Source organism: Mixophyes fleayi, chromosome 3, assembly GCF_038048845.1.
Source record: "Mixophyes fleayi isolate aMixFle1 chromosome 3, aMixFle1.hap1, whole genome shotgun sequence".
Taxonomy (NCBI): Eukaryota; Metazoa; Chordata; class Amphibia; order Anura; family Limnodynastidae; genus Mixophyes; species Mixophyes fleayi.
The window spans coordinates 61,437,388-61,457,139 of record NC_134404.1 but is presented as its reverse complement, the minus strand read 5'-3'; the positions used below and the strand labels follow the sequence as shown (position 1 = coordinate 61,457,139).

The following is a 19,752-nucleotide window of genomic DNA, read 5'->3' as shown; positions in this document are numbered from 1 at the left end:
GATAAGGTGGAATTACGGCATAGCTGTCACCTTTTTTGGTCAATTCTTTTAGACCAGACCAGATGTAAACATTTGGCGCTGAGTCATCTCCATCATCCCTGGGTCTCTTGGGAAAGCTTAGTGTTTTCCTAGCAGCAGTTGAGTGAGAAACTGAAGTCCTGTCACGTAACACTTGAGCTGTCATCCTGCTCACCAGGAGCTCCTTGCATCTCTTCAGATCTGGGTCAGTTGGAAACAAAGAGAAGACATAGCTCTTAAACCGAGGATCAAGCACAGTCGCCAAATTGTAGTGATCCGATTTCAAGATTTTGATAACTCTTGGATACTGGCGAAGCGAATAAAGTACTTGATCTACAAGTCCGACATACTTGGCGTAATTGATTTGTTTCATCTCCTCCTTCAGTTTCTCAAGCTGCTTTTCCAAAAGTTTAATTAAGGGAATCACTTGGCTCAAGCTAGCAGTGTCTGTACTTAGTTCACATGTGACTACTTCGAATGGTTTCAGCACCTTGCACAACACAGAAAGCATTCTCCACTGTGCTTGACTAAAATACATCTCCCTCCTTTCCCAATGTCTTGGCTTGTGGAGTAAGCGTGGATGGCATGTTCCTCAATCTGCAGAAGCATATACAGAGTGGAATTCCACCTTGTCACAACCTCTTGCTTAAGTTGGTGGCAGGGCAAATTCAATTGCTCTTGTAGCTGCAGCAATCTCCTACAAGCTGTTGCTGAATGCCGGAAATGTCCAAATATTGTACGGGCCACAGACAGCATCTCCTGCACGTCCTTGTCATTTTTTAAAAAGCTCTGCACCACCAAGTTTATTGTGTGAGCAAAACAGGGAAAGTGAGGAAGTTCACCCAGCTGTAAGGCTCTCACAATATTGGTGGCGTTATCAGAAATGACATATCCTGAGGAGAGTCCAAGCGGGATAAGACATGTGGCAATGACATCCCTTAATTTTGTAACAGATTGTCAGCTGTATGCCTCTTACTGAAGCCGGTGATACTCAGAGTAGCCTGCCTCTGACAAATGTAACGTACTTGGGTACATGCTGTTGCTGTTCCTGCTGGTGAAGGCGAATCACCAACCCAGTGGGCTCTCAGTCATATAATCTTTAGTTTGCCCAGTTCCGCTGGTCCACATATCTTTAATTAAGTGTACAATGGGTAGAAAAGCATTTTGTAGCCCAATAAATACCTTTTTACGAACCTTCTGGTAGAGGTGAGGAATAGCTTTTCTGGTGAAATGGTGTCATGATGGAATTTGGTAACGGGGACAGAAGACCTCAAGTAAATGTCTAAAACTAGCTGCATTAATAGTGGATATTGGACGCAGATTTAATACTAGCATAGTTGCCATGGCTTCTGTGATCCGATTTGCAACTGGGTGACAGCTTTCATACTTGCTTCCTCTTGCAACGGATTGTTTAACTGTAAATTGTTCTAAACTATTATTAGTCTTCTTCTTGGTCTGCTTCTGGGATGCAGATTCACCCCCAGCAGCAGCAGTGGGACTAACACTCAAGAATTTTTCTGAGGAATCCAGAATAGTGGAGGAGTCATCTAGCTTTACCAACTTGGATGCAGGACTAACTCCGTTCACTTCTGAGGATATTAAGGAGGACGGTGTTGTGGGGGTAGATTGCAGGCGTTGTGATGTAGCTGAGAGAAGGGACCTAGCTGATGATGGACTGCTTGTTATTTTTTTAGCATAAGTTTCTGATTTTCCCAACAGCTTGCCATGAAATGGCATAACATGGATGAGGTTCCGAGATGGTTAAGATCCCTACCTCTAGTGACTGTGGCTTTACAAACAGTATAAATGGATAGACAACTGTTGTCAGGATTTGGGTAAAAATAATTGCACACATAAGAGGTGTATTTTTTGGTCTTGTGTCCAGGCATGACAATGGCCTTCTTCTTATCATGTGCAAGAACTGCTTCGAACGTTGCCGGACTTACACAAACAACATCATCCTCATCAACATCCTCATTAGTGTCCTCGTTGGCTACACAAATATCCCTCTCATTCTGCTGCAATTCCAAAGTGGCATCCTCAATTTGTGTATCACCGGCTACACTTGGGCTGTTCAGGCACACATCTGCAGAAATGCTGAAATGGGCCTTCTTTATGGGTACACAAGGATTACACATTGCACTCGTGGATATACTCAGGGATTTGTGTCATTTCTGAATCTGAACATACATATTTCTCTAATGACTTTCTGTTTTCTTCCAGCTTGGCTTTCACACATAAAAGCATTTGGACACCACTTTTGGAGTCCGAATGACAAGGTCTTGCTTGGTCACGACTGACCTTACAAGAAGATGCCTCAGTGACAGTTGCAGAACTAGCACTCATAGAGAAGGGAGAAGGCCTCATTCTTTCCTTGCCACTGCGTGTCTAGAATGGCATTTGGGAATTTTTTTTTTCTGCAGATAACTTTGCCTGGATTACAGGTATTTTTTGCTTGACCAAGATGAAAGTTGTTTTTTTACAGTTTGGTTTCCCTGATTTACAAACACTTCACATTTTAACATAAGCTTTAGCAGATGATGTAGAGGGTTTACTATCATCATGACTGGTGCAAGCTGATGCTTGGTGCTCCTGCTCTTCTGTGTACTTCAGTGAATCCATTTTGATAACACTGTACACTTTGACTGCAAATTTAGAAGACCAAGCCTGCCAGCCCTAGTATTTGTATTTCAGCAATGACAATTACCAATGGAGCTCTCCTCTTTGTGTGTAACATATATGGCACCGTACAATGTGACTGCAGATTTTCCACCAAGCCTGCCAGCCATAGTATTTGTATTTCAGCAATGACAATTAGCAATGGAGCTCTCCTCTTTGTGTGTTACCTATATAACACAGTACAATGTGACTTCAGATTTACACCAAGCCTGCCAGCCCTAGTATTTCTATTTCAGCAATGACAATTAGCATTGTAGCTCTCCTCTCTGTGTGTAATGCATATAATACCATACAATTTGACTGCAGATTTACACCAACCCTGCAAGCCCCAGTATTTGTATTTCAGCAATGACAATTAGCAATGAAGCTCTCCTCTTTGTGTGTAACGTATTTGACACTGTACAATTTGACTGCAAATTTACACCAAGCCTGCCAGCCCTAGTATTTGTATTTCAGCAATGACAATTATCGAAGGAGCTCTCCTCTTTGTGTGTAATGTATATAACACCATACAATTTGACTGCAGATTTACACCAAGCCTGCCAACCCTAGTATTTGTATTTCAGCAATGATAATTAGCAATGGAGCAATGGGGCTCTCCTCTTTGTGTGTTACCTATATAACACTGTACATTGTGGGACTGCAGATTTAGAAGCAATGGAGCAGTTGAACTCTCCTGAATGTCACTGTAGACCTTGAAGAACACTGCTACCCCCTCCTCTTTCTATTCTACCTATGATGCTGGGCAACTGCTCTGTAGACTGTGCTACCGCTTCTGTATCCCTCTGTGAAATGGCGTTGGATCGCCGCAGAGGGTGGTACTTATAGGATGCAAAACTCGCGAGATCCGACGACATAACGATGATGTTTTGCCTCGTTTTTTGAAAGTGCGCAAAAGTACCGAGCGGCTCGACTCTGTACTCGAATCTACTATGTTCGGGTGTGTTTGGTACTCGGGGAACCGAGCCTGAGCATCTCTACTTTCCATAAGCACCTAATGAGCGAGTGGCTTTCAAATCATAGTTAAAGATCATCACACTATATATTTTCTCATTTATTTTTGGATCATCTGCGCTGGATTCTCCCAAGTCACTACATTTCTCCCTTACACTAGTCATACGTGTGCAAAAGTCATAAAAAGTGTTTGCTTTGTGGTCTTACTCTATTGTGTTTTGGAACTATTCTTAAAATCTTTCAACAGAGTATTTAACAATAAATTAAGCACTAAAACGGTGTATACTAAAGTAAGACATATTGGGCCTGAGTCATTAAAGAAAGGAAAGCAAAAATAAGGAGTAACTTTGCATCTTGGCAAAACCATGTTGCATTGGAGGGGGGGCTAAATTTAAAATGTAGGGACAGATTTATAGTTAGGACAACTTTAAATTTTAGTGTGAATATAAAGCTATCAATTATTTGTGTGCTACATGAAAAAATAGCCAGTATTTAGCTATTTAGTATTGTGCAAAATAATAAACTAATTTGCAACCCTTGCATTGTAACATGAAACTAGAAGAAACTAGGAGAAAACTTACTAAATTTTTTTACTTACTTTCCTTAATGAATCAGACCCATTGTATGGTACAGGGGTATGCTTTGAGTGTTTGTATTGTTTAACATTGTGTTATTGCTGAAACTAGAATGCAACAACAAAATGTAATACAACAATATAAAGATGTTTTATTTTGTGTTGTCCTTGCAGTACTAATAATAGATATAACAAAAAGTTGATAATATTGTTTCCTGTGAGCCTGATGTTAGTTTGTATTAAGTTGTGAGAGAAGGCATAAGTTCACTTTCCACTTCAAAATTCAGAACGATTAAGACCATCCTGATCAACCAAACGGTATGTTATTTACTTTACACAATTGGTGGAGAACAGGTGATCGGGGGCCACATGCAGCCGTCATGACCAGAGTAATGTCCTTTTACTAGTGACTCTGGCATCACAGAGGGAGAGGCACGTTACGTACTCACACTTTATATAAAAGGATTGTCCATGATGAAGTCTCTTACTTACCGGTTAAACTATTCAACCACAGGTTTACCTACATTTTTTAGCTATATAAACACTTTGGACCTCATTTAGATTTGGACGCAAAGTCCGATTTAGGCGCTTCAAACCAAAAAACACTACGACGCATGTGCAGAAAGCTCCACATCCGCCTGCATCTTGGGCGCAATTAACACTTGCGACAGTTTGCGACTCACTACGAGAGAATGGGAGGAACACGGAATTGTGAAGGTGTGACCATGTAAATACATCCTAGTCGCAGTGAGCCGCAGACGCAACACACGTCAAAACAGGGCTAAAGCTGTGCGGCAGGAATTAGGTGGCGCAAGCGTTAGCTAGCTGCAGGAACTGCTCGCAGCTCGATAGGGTATTACAAGTGGGACACAACTGGGGTTTGCTTGCAACTCGTAATACCCTACCAAGCTGCGGCACACTCCCACTTCTACACTTTTTACACGGACTTTGCATCCGACTCTAAATGAGGTCCTTTATCTCTCTCATCTCACAGCTGATGTTTCCATGGATTTCACTGTGCAGGATGCATTAACACAATTAGCTACAATATGTTTTAAAATTCACCAAACTTAATATAGATGCAATTTGACCTGACTAAATGTGGTCCATGTATCTACAGTGTACAGTGAAGACGTTAGTCTCCGAGTGCTGTATATATCACTGTAACGCTCGGCTTGAAATAAAACAACTTTCCAGTGCTGTAGTGAGATGGCAAAGGATACTACTTTACTCCAATCTTTATTTAATTACTTACTCTATAACTGCTGCTTATTGTAATCCGTTTCCATTAAGTCTTACAGCACTGCAGCCTATATTTAGAGAGTGTATTCTGCTTTTCTCTGCACACATCCCCGTTTCTCTTCTAAGTGGAGTATTTACAAGGTTTTCCTAATTGCAGCATCAAGTTTTCCAAAGCTAATTTACTCTCCTTGCACACTCTCAAGTCTCTTGGAGCAGAGGAGTGATTGATATGAAGAAAGAAGGAGGGGAAGATCCTCTCAGTTAGTGCAGTACAAAAACTGGTAAGTCTGCCTTTCATGTACAGAAAAGGGGGGAGAAGTGAAAAGCACAGTTAATTCAAAGAGTATCTCCAGGATTCCCTTGAGGGGAGTAGAGGTACTCGCTCTTTTTATCTGCTTTGAAGTTGACAGTACCAGCAGATCGAAGCAAAAAAAAAAATCCCTCTTCATCAGGATAAACCTGTGGTTATAAGGCTGCGGTGATAGCAGAATCATTTATTGGAAATGTAATCGACAACCAATGTTCCTGTGTTGCCTTGTTTTTTTAAAAGTTGTTAAAGAATGTACAACTAATTTATTTTTTGTCTGAGTATTCTCTTGTTTTCAGATAAGGGCTCAATGATCTCATAATATGTTACAACACTTTTTGTGGCATCCAGATGTTCGTGTTCTGCATTACAACAAATTGTGACTAATCATAGAAGCATGTCATGTAATGCATTAATTTAATTTAAAAATAATGTGCTTGAAATTGAATTTTTGTAAACAAGAAGTCTGATTCAGCCTGGGGCTTGCAACATGCACTTGTAGCTTTATATCTTGTACTGTACTAGAACTTCAAGCATGCTCTCTCTTGTCTACAACCGCCTAACCTATTTTTTCTCCTCTTATTCCTTCCTAAACGCTCTGCAATTGGGCTTCTGTCCTCTAGGTTCCACCAATAGAGCCCTCACTAAAGTGACCAACAATTTGGTCACAGCTAAGCTGAAGAGTCACTAATTTTATACTCACTGACCACTATGCTGCTTGTGATACAGTTGATCACTCTCTTCCTTCTCCTCCCAGTTCCCCATGCCTGCTGTCTTATTGCAATCCTTGACTCCGCCCTCAGCTTCACTCCACACATCCATTCCCTTGCACTTGTCTCCTCCTCCAAAACTTTGCCAGGATATCACTCAGGATGTTACCAAACTCTTATCCATTCTCTCATTATCTCCCAATTTGCCCACTACAAGTTCCTCCTATCTGGCCTTCCCTTCACCTGTCTGCTCCCATCCAACCTATTTACTGCATCGTGACTAATCCTTATCTCTCTCCATTTCAATAGTGAGCATATTTACATTTCTAAGTGGAGGCAGCATTTATCAAAAATAAAATATATATATTTCTCAACAGCTCTAAGGCTTACCTATTAACTTCACATAGTGGAGGCAGACACTTATAGGCTAAATCAATATTCATGAGAATGCACACCATTAATTCAAGGAATGCCTCACGTTTTAGCGATGCCACTAGTTCCAAGTGATTAATAGGAAGCATTCTATTGAACTTTCACTCACAAAATGGCTGCCTCCATTGTATGTAAACAATAGGTGTACTTTAATATGCGCTTTAAGATGATCCAAATAGACTTGTATATAGCTACAAACTTTAATTTTCATTTAGAAAAATTATGATGCAAAACATTTACAGGTTTTAAACTTAATGAAAATCAATCATCAGAAATTGTATAAACTCATTTGGTATTAACTGATTCAGGCCTTTCGAAGTGCCTTCATATCAATGTATTAGTATCGAGCATGTTTAATACTACTTTTAACTCCAGCAACACCTCTGAAAATACCTCTTATTTTCCCAAAACTAAATGTATTCCTAGCATTACTTTAATTATGTATGCCTTTGATGTATGTGATAAGTGAAAAAAAAGCATAAGATCACTGATATTCAGGTACAGCTGACACTAATTGCCTTTAATGTAAACTTGTGACCCTCGAGACAATCACAATTCTTCCTAATCACAATAAATATTAACCCTTGAACATAATGACTGGCTGCCACGAAGATTGGTAAGTTTATGCACTGTCTGCTGTAAATATGTATGTTGAAATTAGTGAGGAGTACTATGAGCTCATACAAGTGACTTTCATAGTCACAGCAATCTGAGGTGGCTTCAAAAACCCATAAAAATATACTGCAGAGGGTGCTTTATTCCATATGATACACACGTTTTCCTAATGACCAGTGAAGTGATAACATTATAAGTGATGGGCCTGATTCATTAAGGTTCTTAACTGAAGAAACTTCTTATTCCAGTCTCCTGGACAAAACCATGTTACAATGCAAGGGGTGCAAATTAGTATTCTGTTTTGCACGTAAGTTAAATACTGACTGTTTTTTCATGTAGGACACAAATACTTGATTTCTTATTTGTACACTGAAATTTAAAGTTGATATTTGTGTGCTACATGAAAAACAGTCAGTATTTAACTTATCTGCCAAACAGAATACTAATTTGCACCCCTTGTATTGTAACATGGTTTTGTCCAGGAGACTGAAATAAGAAGTTTCTTCAGTTAAGATCCTTAATGAATCAGGCCCGATGACATCAAAACTTACTGGCTATACAAATAAGAAAACATAGGAGCAACACTGATGAGAATGACAAGCTTCCCACGGGTGGGGAGTGATTTTCTGATACTTACAATCACAATAGATTGTATCCCAACAAAACTATTCCGATTATAACAATGCCGATGACATGGAAGTGCAGACTTACCGTTAAAAAGATACAGTACATTACTGACACACCTCCTGTATATTCCGATTGCACTAAATGCCGGCAGTTGTAATTTGCGTCACTTAGCGACAGTGATGTAAAGCTGCAATGACAGGACCTGCCGTATGTATAATCTACTTTAAGGGTTAGGATTAGGGTTACATTTAAGATTAGGATTAGGGTTAAGTTTAGGGTTAGGATAAGGATTAGGTTTAAGGTTTCAATTACAATTAGTATAAATGCAATGACAAGACCTGCCGCGTGTATAATCTAGAAGGTTTTATCCTAATTGTAATCGAAACCCTAAACCTAATCCTTACCCTATCCCTTTCCCTAATGTACTGTGTCATTTTAATGGTAAGTCTGCATTTCAATGTTATCGGCATTGTTTTTGTTGGGATACAATGTGTTTTGATGAACCCCAATGATGAGCCCTAATGATGATGATAAGGCATTTTCATCATTTATAAGGTGCCGCAGATTCTGTAGAACATTATGAGCAACTTACAGATATGACATACATGTGACAGATAAGATATATATATATATATATATATATATATATATGTATGTAATAGACATACTACAGATAGATTAATTAAGTATAATATCACATATATTGATTGTCAAGAGCTAGTCATTTCAGCTAACATGGATCAAGGTACGAACTCCATGCATGTGAGTGAACAAACTGCTGGAGATTCAGCTTAAGGCATAACATCATGGTTTCTGACGGACATGAGACATTGGGTACTGAGGACCCTGTCAGTGAGAGCTTAACTACTAGATAGCTCCACAATTGCCAGCATACTCAAGCAGAGGTTGCTGGGAAAAGTAGTGCTACAGAAAAAAAAATGCTACAATTACTAATTTAATCATTTATTACCTCAGGAATGGGTGTTCTGAGGAACCACAGTGCTTCCAGCACCAAGCTGTTTTATTTCCCAATTCCCCCCAGGATATTCAGCAATGTGACGAAAAGGCTAGGGCTGTGTAACAATATGACAGTGGGTCCCCATGCTGTGGGTTTCCCTGTTAAAATCTCTCCAGCCCAGGCTGGGCTGGAGCCCCGTACTGACTTTTACAAGTGGGCTCATGCTGTTTGTCTCCCAGAAATGATCGTAAGGGTCAGGCGCCGTCCCACGATCTCCCAGGACGGCCGCCTGTGCTCCCCCTCCAGCGCGTCTGGTTGCTTTAGACGCGTCACTTCCGGCCACCACTACATTAGCGCGTCCCCATTGCTAGGCAACGGGATGCTATACCATGAGCGCTATGGTGCTTATTATGACAGCGCTGCGGCGCTGATCTCCTATTGGGCCACTGCACTATTTAACCCCTCCTGGCCCTCCTCCCAGGGCCAGAGTTTCAGGTTCCTACCTGCCTCCAGCGTTTCCTATAGTGTTCCAGTTATTTTCTTGTCTCCTAATATCTGCCTGCCTGCCTGTGACCGTTGTGACCCGGACTGCCTTTGACTACCCCTTTTGGATCTCCCTTTGTACCGCGCTTCCAGAACGCTACTAACCCATGTCACTGAAATCGTGACAGTAAGCAGTCCACACTATGAGCACCGGTCTTGGTATAAATTTTTTGGGGTAGGGTCAATAGGCATTTTTTTTTTTTTAAAGTATTAGGGTTAGGGTTAAATATTTTTTTATTATTCAACATTAAAAAGCCAGTATTCATCGTGATCATACACTTAAAGCATATAATATGATTCAATTGTATTATACACTTTAAACATATCTTGCAGCAGATGCATTTAATGTAGTTTGCTGAGTCACACTTATCTTAAGTGCAGCTCAGCATACACACATAATTGCGTGTCTTTTTTCTGCTTGTTTTTTGTAAAATATGTCCAACCTTACATGAAGAAAAAGACACAGAAATGGTAGTTCTTTCAGGATTATTATTTGTAATAAACAATGCAACAGGAAAATAAGGGTGAGCAGAAATTTCATTATGCATTTCTAATGTTGAGGGGATTCAACTTTGACTTAAAATATGCATTTTCCATGTTTCTACATACATATTTACATACATATATACATACATACATACATACATACATACATACATACATACATACATATTTACATACATACACATACTGCATGAAGTATAAATAAGAATCATTGGGCCTGAGTCATTAAGGAGTGCAAAACATAAAAAAGGAGTAAAACCATGTTGCATTGGAGGGGGAGGTAAATTTAAAATGTGGGGACAGATTTATAGTTGGGATAGGGCAAGTCCTAGATTAACTTTAAATGTCAGTGTACAAATAAAGCTATCAAGTATTTGTGTACTACATGTATAAAACAGCCAGTACTTGCATTGTAACATGTCTTGTCCAGGAGCAAACTTACTCCTTTTTTTGCTTTGCGCTCCTTCATGACTCAGACCCATTATATCTATGTTCTGCACCGGAAAAATGTACAAATCACACTTTCCTGCGTAAGGATCCAGTATAAGAGTTTGTGTGTGCTATAAATGGCAGTACAAAAATGTATCTTTATATATCAGTCAATAAGTCTGATATATTGGCAAGTGCGTGGCACTTGTAATCCCTCCTTCCTCCCCTCTTGGCACTTGCACATGCATCTTATATGAAATACTAGGAATAAAGCAAGAATCTGCTGACCTTTAAAGAGGTTTGTATAGTTATGGTATGCAAATGATTCATAAATAAAGTAAATATGTTACTCGGTTTATGAAGTACAGTGAGTTTCTGAACAAGTGAAATTTTTAAGTCACAACCATAAGCTCTTGTTAGATATAACGATTGTTTTGTATGAATATATGATCAACACCACAATGTTCCTGCATAAATTTTACAGAGCTTTACATTACCACAATATATATATATATATATATATATATAGATATATATATATATATATATATATATATATATATATATATATATATATTATAGGCCCTGATTCATGAAGGCACGAATATTGAGTGCAACCTTGATTTAGCTTTAAACACACGTATTTATGCTTTGTGCATGCTCAAATTCATCACTGCACGAATCTCAGGGTATGTGTGCTGTTGAAATCGGCTGTATGTCTGCTGTGCTGTACTACACCAGACGCTGGAGGATATGTCCAATACCTATGTGGATTATAAATTTTAAACAGAATGCATAGTAAAAAATATTGAATTAATGTTTCCTGTTAATAATATAGGCATTAATGATAAAACAGTTATGTAAAAAAAAGTGCCCCCCAATGAAATATATTTATTAGGATGCTCTCAATCTCTACTGAGTATAAAATACACTTTTATAGTTGCTAGTGATTGCAAACACATGTTATAGCATGCAAACAAGACATCAATAGTGATCAGAACTTAGACTAGCCCTGTATGTGGAGCAAGAGATATAGTAGTAAAACAAGTAACTTTGAGATGGCCAGAGCTGGATTTGGACATGGCTGCATGCACTTGAGTTTGGCATGCCTTTGCTGCACGTTGACTATGGCAAAATGCCCCTTCCCCATCCACTCCCCAAAATTGTAGGCTGCAGTAAGTGTCCTTTGCGTTCAAAGACTGAACGGACAAGGCTGTGTTCATGTCCATATTTCCTGGCTCTGGGCATGTGAAGATTGATTTTGCGTACAATACGCTTAAGATCGCCACATTTATGCCTTGATGAATCAGGCAATAGTTTTGATGGTTTAGTAGCTTGGAAAGTCTACAGAGACAAGCAGGAGGTTGCTGAGCTGTGGTACTTGGGTATTAATGGTGGCTGTGCTGGACACTCTGGAGGTTATTAATGGCTATAGCATTCAAAAAAGCCTGGAACTTGCTCTCCTTGTGATTTAGCAGTAAAAGTGGTAAATGTATTAATGTAATATGTATAAGTCAAATCGCGATTATTGGTGATTTTGACAGCCATATTTAAAATGGCAATTTTATCAATGCACAGCTCATTGAGCTTTCCCTTTAATAAAATTGGCATTTTAAACATGGCCATCAAAATAGCAAAAAATTGGCGATTTGACACAAACCGCAGTTTAATGCATTTACTGCTACCCTCATATACCATCATCATCATCATCATCACCATTTATTTATATAGCGCCACTGATTCCGCAGCGCTGTACAGAGAACTCATTCACATATGTCCCTGCCCCACTGGAGCTCACAATCTAAATTCCCTTATATAGACACACATTCACACACACAGACAGAGAGGGAGACAAACAGACAGGTAGAGACTAGGGTCAATTTTGATAGTAGCCAATTAACCTACTAGTACGAGTACCATCTGATTTATCTATGCATATGTGCTACCACAAAGCTCATAAGCCCTGCAAACTTTTGAAAACCTGTGCCTTCCACTATCTAACTTCAGTCTGGGTTGCCTGTATGGCTCCATTTCCTTCCCACATCATGACATTGTCCTGTCACACGCATCTCTGCCCGTTCTTACTCATTTAAAGGACTGGGCTACTTACGCCCTACAACTAGAGCTGTAAAACGAACTGAGGGATGAAATAAGCATGAAGGAAATTAAAAGGAGCAACTAAATTAATCCCTCTAAGGTCAAAAGTTTAACTGGGGATGTGCACGCCAATCCGGTGTCATAGGGGAGGGCTAAGGAGTAGTCTTTAAAGGTGATGGGTGGAGAATAACAATTATTCTATGGAGTTTCAGGACATTGCCTGCCCACCCTTCCTGGTTTCGATGGACCTCCGTGCCTGCTATGGCTTGTCGGGCTGTTCTCTGGTGCCTGTTGCCAGTTCCTGGTGTGTCTGGCATTCAATGGTGGAGGTCCTGGATGGCTTGAGGCTGTAAAATGCAGTACAGTCGATGGCCAGTGGTTGGGGCACACATTACGGTAATGGGCATGCTGAACCCGCTATAGTCTCTGTGTAAGAACCGCCACTGTGGGTCGGCTTATGGTTACGCTACTTTCAGTCCAGGTTGTGGGCTCATGGAGTGCCTGGGATTGATTGTCCCAGTAAGGTAAATATGTGCGCCCGGGGTGCTGTTTGGTTAACCACCCCCATTTGCGGATGTCCCATGGTTTAATGCTGGGATATCCTTATTGTCTGGTGTATGTCATACTGACTGCTCTTTTCTCCACACCATATTGGTTTGCAAAATAAACTCCTTTTATTATTGCCACAGTTATGTCTCGTGTCAATTATTCAAAGAAGTTAAATAAGTTATTAAGAGGTTTAACTTCAGAGAGGGATATCAACCATTACGCATTTTATGAACACACTCTTCTCTTGAAGTATCCTGTATTGCTCAAAACAAATCACTAGTCTGATAGACTACAGGTTGTCTTAGTCCTGCATTCTTTAAAATGGTTTACACATGGAAGTGCAGTAGATGAAGAACGTATGTGTAGCCCACTGTTCACTGTGGTATAGGTACATCGCTGTGGATCAGTCACTATCAGACTAGCTCAGTTCTCCTCTTTCAGGCTCTGAAGGGTTTAAAATGGACAAGTGCCCGTTCACATATAGTAACAAGTTAGGTGATAAGCATGCGACAAGTGCAGGTATGACAACTATCAATGAATGAGAGCCAATGCTGAGTGAGAACAGAGGAAGCATACAAAGGCTGACAGTGTAGAGGAAAGACTTCAAGACACAATTCTCAAGAGTAAATTCTGGCAGATAATGTCAGCTATTGAGTCCAACTGAATAATTCAACCAAAAGCTTTGTTGGAGAGAGAAACAGGTAACTCAATAACGTTGTATATTTATATCATCAAGAGAGATGGTCTGGTGCACATTCTTTTTAACAACTGTAATTTACCCTGCATCAGACTGGGCCCCCTTCATCACACTGTCTCCCTGCATCACACTCTCCCCCTGCATCACACTGTCCCCCTGCTTCACATTGGGACCCTTTCATCACACTGCCCCCCTAAAGCTGCCTGATGGTAGTGCCGGGCTTGATTGTGAAGAGGGGGTCATGTATTGGGAAGAGGGGGCACATATTGTGAAGAGGGGCAAACGCATTTCCAGAGGGAGTTTCCATTTCATGCCACCTGAGTGGGCATGACCAGCATGCGAGTGGCTCCAATAGCGTTCAAATAGACAGAGAGCGCTGCGTGCACTAATATTAGGTGCATGCAGCTCCTTCTTTACAATCAGAGCAGTGTGAAGCAGACCATACCTTCCAACTGTCCTTGCAGTGGGGACAAAGTCCTGATTTAGCGGGACAGTCACCCAAAATCGGGACTGTTCTAACAGAACCGGGAGACTTGGCAGACTGTTCTACTTTCTCCTACCTGTTCTTGCCATTTTCACCACCTGCGGCTCTTGTGCGTGTCTTAAACTCAGTTTTTGCTGCTTGTCTGGAAACTGGATTGTTGGGGCCCTGTTAGGAAAAATTACAGTTATTTGAAATATGGAAAGCCTAACAATCAGCAAACACTTTAAGCCTCCTTCTCTCTAATCAGCCCTGGCATTAAATAAAAGCCACCCATGTTTAATAATTAGGCTTTCCTCTCTGCAACCATCTAAACATAACATATATAGCATTCACATTTAATAAATAGACCTATATCCCATCAGCCAGACCCAACATTAAATTATTAGTATTCACATTTAATAAATAAACCTATTTCATCCCAAACAGCCCAGAATTTAAATAATTAGTATTCACAATTAATAAATGGCCTACCTTCTCTTCTCAGACCCATGTTCAATTAATAGCTCCTAAAACATCTCAGACTTATATTAATAGTACCCTCGCCCCACTTTATATTAATAGGCACAACTATAACCCCAGTATTCAATTAAATATTCCCCACGGTTCTGCAATATGACAACTTGTGAAATGACTATTACTGGAGAAGAGACCGTAATTAACTGTTTCAAAGTTACTGACAGATTGAGCACTGGATTCACATGGTCTATGGAGAGTATTGCAGATTTTTATTATGGTGTAATGGGGAAATGTACAGGGTAGACAATTACTATAGGGAAATGGGGAAATGTACAGGGTAGATTATTACTATGGTGTAATGGAAGGAATTAGTCAGGACAGGTAACTGTAGTGTTTTAATAAGAGTGGTTGGTCAGGGTAGGTTACTGTTACAATGTAACATAAGGATTCAGTCAGGGTATTTTATTGTAGTAACTAGGAAGACTTTGTCAGGACAGACCATTGTTAAAATTAATTTGACATGGGTGTAAGCATCTTATTGATCAACACCTGCTTATCCTTATGTCATCAGTTTTTAAGTGGTAAGTAAAGAGAATTGTAATAAGAGTGATCTAATAAGGACAGATTTTTGATGTAGTAAAATAGCTGGATTTGGTAAAGTCATATTATTGTAGTTTAATAATGGGTTGGTCAGGACAGTTTGTTGTTATGGAAAGTTTGACTAGGATGTGAGCACTTTTGTATGCAGTGTTTAACTCCTGCAAGTCTGGTATGTAGCCAATCAGACCATGACATTTTGAGTGTGCTAATCTTGTGGGAGACAGTGACTTGTCCACTCAAGTGCCTCAGACTGAAGGGTATATTTATTAAACTGCGGGTTTGAAAAACTGGAGATGTTGCCTATGGCAACCAATCAGACAACAAATGGTTGTATAAAAGTTGTGACAATCAGCAATTGCCTGCTGTAAGGTGGTCCTGGGGGGGTGTATTTTGGGCCCAAGCCTGGGTACCACATTGCCGTGCTTGGAGGGGGGTTTACTAGAAATCCCGAATGTGCACGCCTGGGGCGGTACTGTGAAAACCGAGGAATTGTTTTTCAAGAAGGGGGTCCGGTATTGTTAAGAAAGGGGGCATGTACTGTGAAGAGGGGGCATGTATTATGCAGAGGGAGGGGGGTCATGCATTGTGAAGACCGAGGGTGACATGTATTGTTAAGATGGGGTTATGTATTGTGCAGAGGGTGGGGGCAAATATTGTGCAGAGGGAGGGAGACATGTATTGTGAAGAAGGGGGAATTTATTGTGCAGAAGGAGGGAGACTGCTATATTAAAGGAGGGGCTGCTAGATTAATTTGCACTGGGCCCTATGGTTTCTGATGGCAACCCTGGCTGTGCCAGTTTTTCAACCTTCTGACAATGTAATTTCCTGGTCATGAGAGCACCAAAAAGCCTACTTCTCAATTTATTCATTTTCTGCTGAGCGAGATTGAGTGGTGGGAGGCTAAAAGGACATTTTATTCCGTAGTATGAATACTAAATATCCTGGGTGCTGTCAATTGCCACATGTGGGACTCAAATTGCAGCAGAGCGCAGAATTGAATAAACTTTTCATAACCGCAAAAATTCCATTCCATGAATGAGCAGGTATTGTATGATGTCAAACAAATGATAATGATACAGGATTATCTCAGGATTCCCATTTACTGCAGCTATCATCACTTTTCTATAATTTGAAGCAGGGATTTTCCACACAGTTGGATGAGTTTTGTCTTGTATTCATTATATAAATATTACATTTTATTTTTTAAGTAAAGGAATGTAATTTTTTATTGTTTTACAGGAGATGCATGATGTGGAAGTTGTTCCTGGCTTCTATCCCCACTCGCAAATCCTCTTACTACAGTCGAACAAAGATACCAACCAGTGCAAATCACTGCCAATGGAGATGTACCATGCATAAAAAAGCTGAATTAATGTTTAGACAGAGTCGATTTGCTGCTGTACTCCCCTTCTAAGGTTTATAATATAACTGTTACACTATTTTGCAAAACATTGAGTGTTGAAAACTGCTTAGAAGTTGAGGTAGATCCTGGCATTTGTCAGGGTATGGATCATTTTCTCCTGCTGATGCTGAGATGAGTGATATTGTTAGCCAGCTCCGTCGCTGTGTCATTGAGGATTTTTTGTAATGTGAGTGTATTTGTTTTACTTTATCGCCAATGTAAGTGATCAGCATGAAGCTGTGAAGGTGTTTGTATAGAATGATTAAATATAAGGTTGTCTTTTCTTCCACCATAGAGCACGCTTTCCAGGGTCTGTATTTTGTTGGAAAAGTTAACTGTTGTGTTTTCTTTGTTTGAATTTAGATTCTTTATTTTGTTACATTTTTTTATTAGCTTTAGAATTCCAAGTTTTTAAAGCCAGCAGTGGCGGGCTGGCCCGGGGGGCAGGGGGGCAGCGGCCCCCCGGGCCGCTGGGTTAGACGCCTATTAGGGCCAGGGGGTAGGCCGGCCGGCCGCCCCCCGGATGCAAAAAAATAGTTTCTCCCCCAGCGGCCGCATCCGATGTCATCAGATGCGGCCGCGTCAAGCGCACAGGCGGTCGCATCACATGACAGGGGATGCGGCCGCGTCATCAATGATGCTGCCGCATCCCCTGTAATATGATGCGGCCGCCTGTGTGCCCCCCGGCCACGCCTCTCCCAGCCCGCGCCTGAAAGCCAGCATATTTATTCAGAAAACTACATTAGTTTGGGCTTTTGTAAAAATGAATTTAACTCAACACATAACAGTACATAAATTACAATATATAAGGTTCTCAATTACCACGGTGACAGTCACAGCATGTGCATGGGCAGCAGTAGAAATTCCAACACTCGGACACCTTACCTTCCTTTGCTTCTTTTGTGTATGATGCACTTTAAAAATATCTTCATGCAGCAGACACATTTATCAGAGTATGCTTACTTAAGATATGGGCAGCTCAGCATACACATGTAAATATATATTTATCTTTATTGCACACTTTTTTCGTCTATGTTTTCTTCAGTAAAATGTGTCTGACTCTACATGAGGCCTACAGTTTGCCCATTTTTTTTTTCATATATAAGAGTAGAGAAGCCACTGAGAAGCTAGGGAGCCCCAAGCGTAAGGTGACGGTTGCCAACTTTGGAGTCCTATGTTGCTCGACTGGTGGAGGATCCTAAGGAGCACATTATCACTCTCCAAACTTGTGCTTTTGGTTTGGTTTGCACTGTTTCCTGCTGCTGAACTGTGGTCTTGTGTTCTGACTGTGTGTCTGATTGAGACATGCAGACAGATGGAGGATTGCCATTGGGACCTTTCTCTGCTGCTTAGCTCCCCTGAGAAGCCTCAGGCTCCACTAGAGGTAATCTGTCATGAGGATGTCTGATGACCGAATTACCATTTTTTTAAATTAATCTCCTCCTAATGGCTAGCTATAGCAGACATATCTGCACAGTGCCTAATATCATCGAGGCCCACATCAACAACATCATCCATCTCTTCACAGAGTCTGCAGGCCCACTGTACAATCTGATATCTGAGACAGAGAGATAGAGGCTCACAGATGCACCAACATCTGCTTTTATGGGTCATGGCCTACACCATTTAATGGGCTCCCTACTTTCCATACTACGCTCTCTCTGCCTGACTTCCCCAGAACCACCTGTAAATGTGTACCACTACTGCACTCATTACTATCCTTGTATGAATGTAAGCTCCTATTAGCAGGGTTCTCTCTTCCTTCCCTTTCCTATCTGTCCATCGTCTGTCTACCTTGTATGCCCCTTGTCATGTCAGATGCTGAATTTTTCTGCATGCCTTTGTTAATTGCATCCATGCATTTTTATTTTTGCTCTTTGTACCCATCTATCTGCTATTATGCTTACTGTTTTCATGTATATCATTTATATCAATTATGTTAGGTACTATGGAATTTGTGGGACCATACAAATAAACATTATTATCATCACTGTAAATGATGACAATGATACTGATGACATACAGTTTTTCCCATATTTATGCAGGAAATGTTAATGTGGGTAAAGGTTTGATAGCTTATGACTTATGAGATTCAGAGTGACCCCAAATCAAGGATATCAGGGAGAGATTAAAGTATTTAGTTTTTACGTCTAGCTACACCAAGGTGAGTTTAGAAACAAAAGTGGCCATGACTTGTCTGAGGTAGCCCACCCAATAGTTGAGTTTAATATTGGGAAATCATCTACCCCCCCCCTCCCCATTTGAGTTGGTATTTTGAGAATCACATCTCTAATTTTAGGTGTCTTCTTTTTCCATATAAATTTTGATAGCATTTGTTGGATGGTTTTAATAGGTAGTGTTGGAAGTACTACAGTAGGTTTAGGAGAACAGATATCTTAAAGGGGTTGATACTGCCCAGCCATGATATTATTAGAGTAGTCCACAAGCAAATATCACTTTTAATCCATGTTGTGTGACAGGGAAATTGTCTCTGTAAGACAAGAGGGAGTGATCTAAATGCCCAGGTATTTAATTTTCTTCACCTTTAAATTGAGAAACAAGGTTTTGTTTGTCTACAAGGAGCACTGATTTCGTAAGTGAGACAGAGGGTTATACACAAATCACTCAAGTAGATTGGAGGTAAAGGGGAGGAGAAAAATAAAGCAGTAGTTGGGGAGAGAGACTGGGTCAAGAGATATTGTTTTAGGAGTAGTGAAATAAGCGCATGCTTAAAGCAGAATGAAAATGTGTCAGTTGAGAGAGACAGGTTGAATAAGTGAGCTAAAGGGGAGAATGCAGTGGGAAGAGGGAGTGGAAAAGTTACCAGGGAATATGATCAAGGGGGTAATTTGCAGGGCAGGATAAGATGGGATCA

The 19,752-nt window shown here is 40.4% G+C and overlaps 1 long non-coding RNA gene across 2 annotated transcripts in view; it reads left to right on the top strand.

Annotated features, from left to right (window-relative positions):
* The window catches only part of LOC142142653 (uncharacterized), a 98,664-nt gene that overhangs the window by 59,107 nt on the left and 19,805 nt on the right, over positions 1-19,752 (top strand). For both annotated transcript variants that reach the window (XR_012689263.1, XR_012689262.1), the window contains exon 2: positions 16,715-17,064. This is a non-coding gene — a long non-coding RNA (uncharacterized LOC142142653). The remainder of the gene's footprint in view (positions 1-16,714; positions 17,065-19,752) is intronic.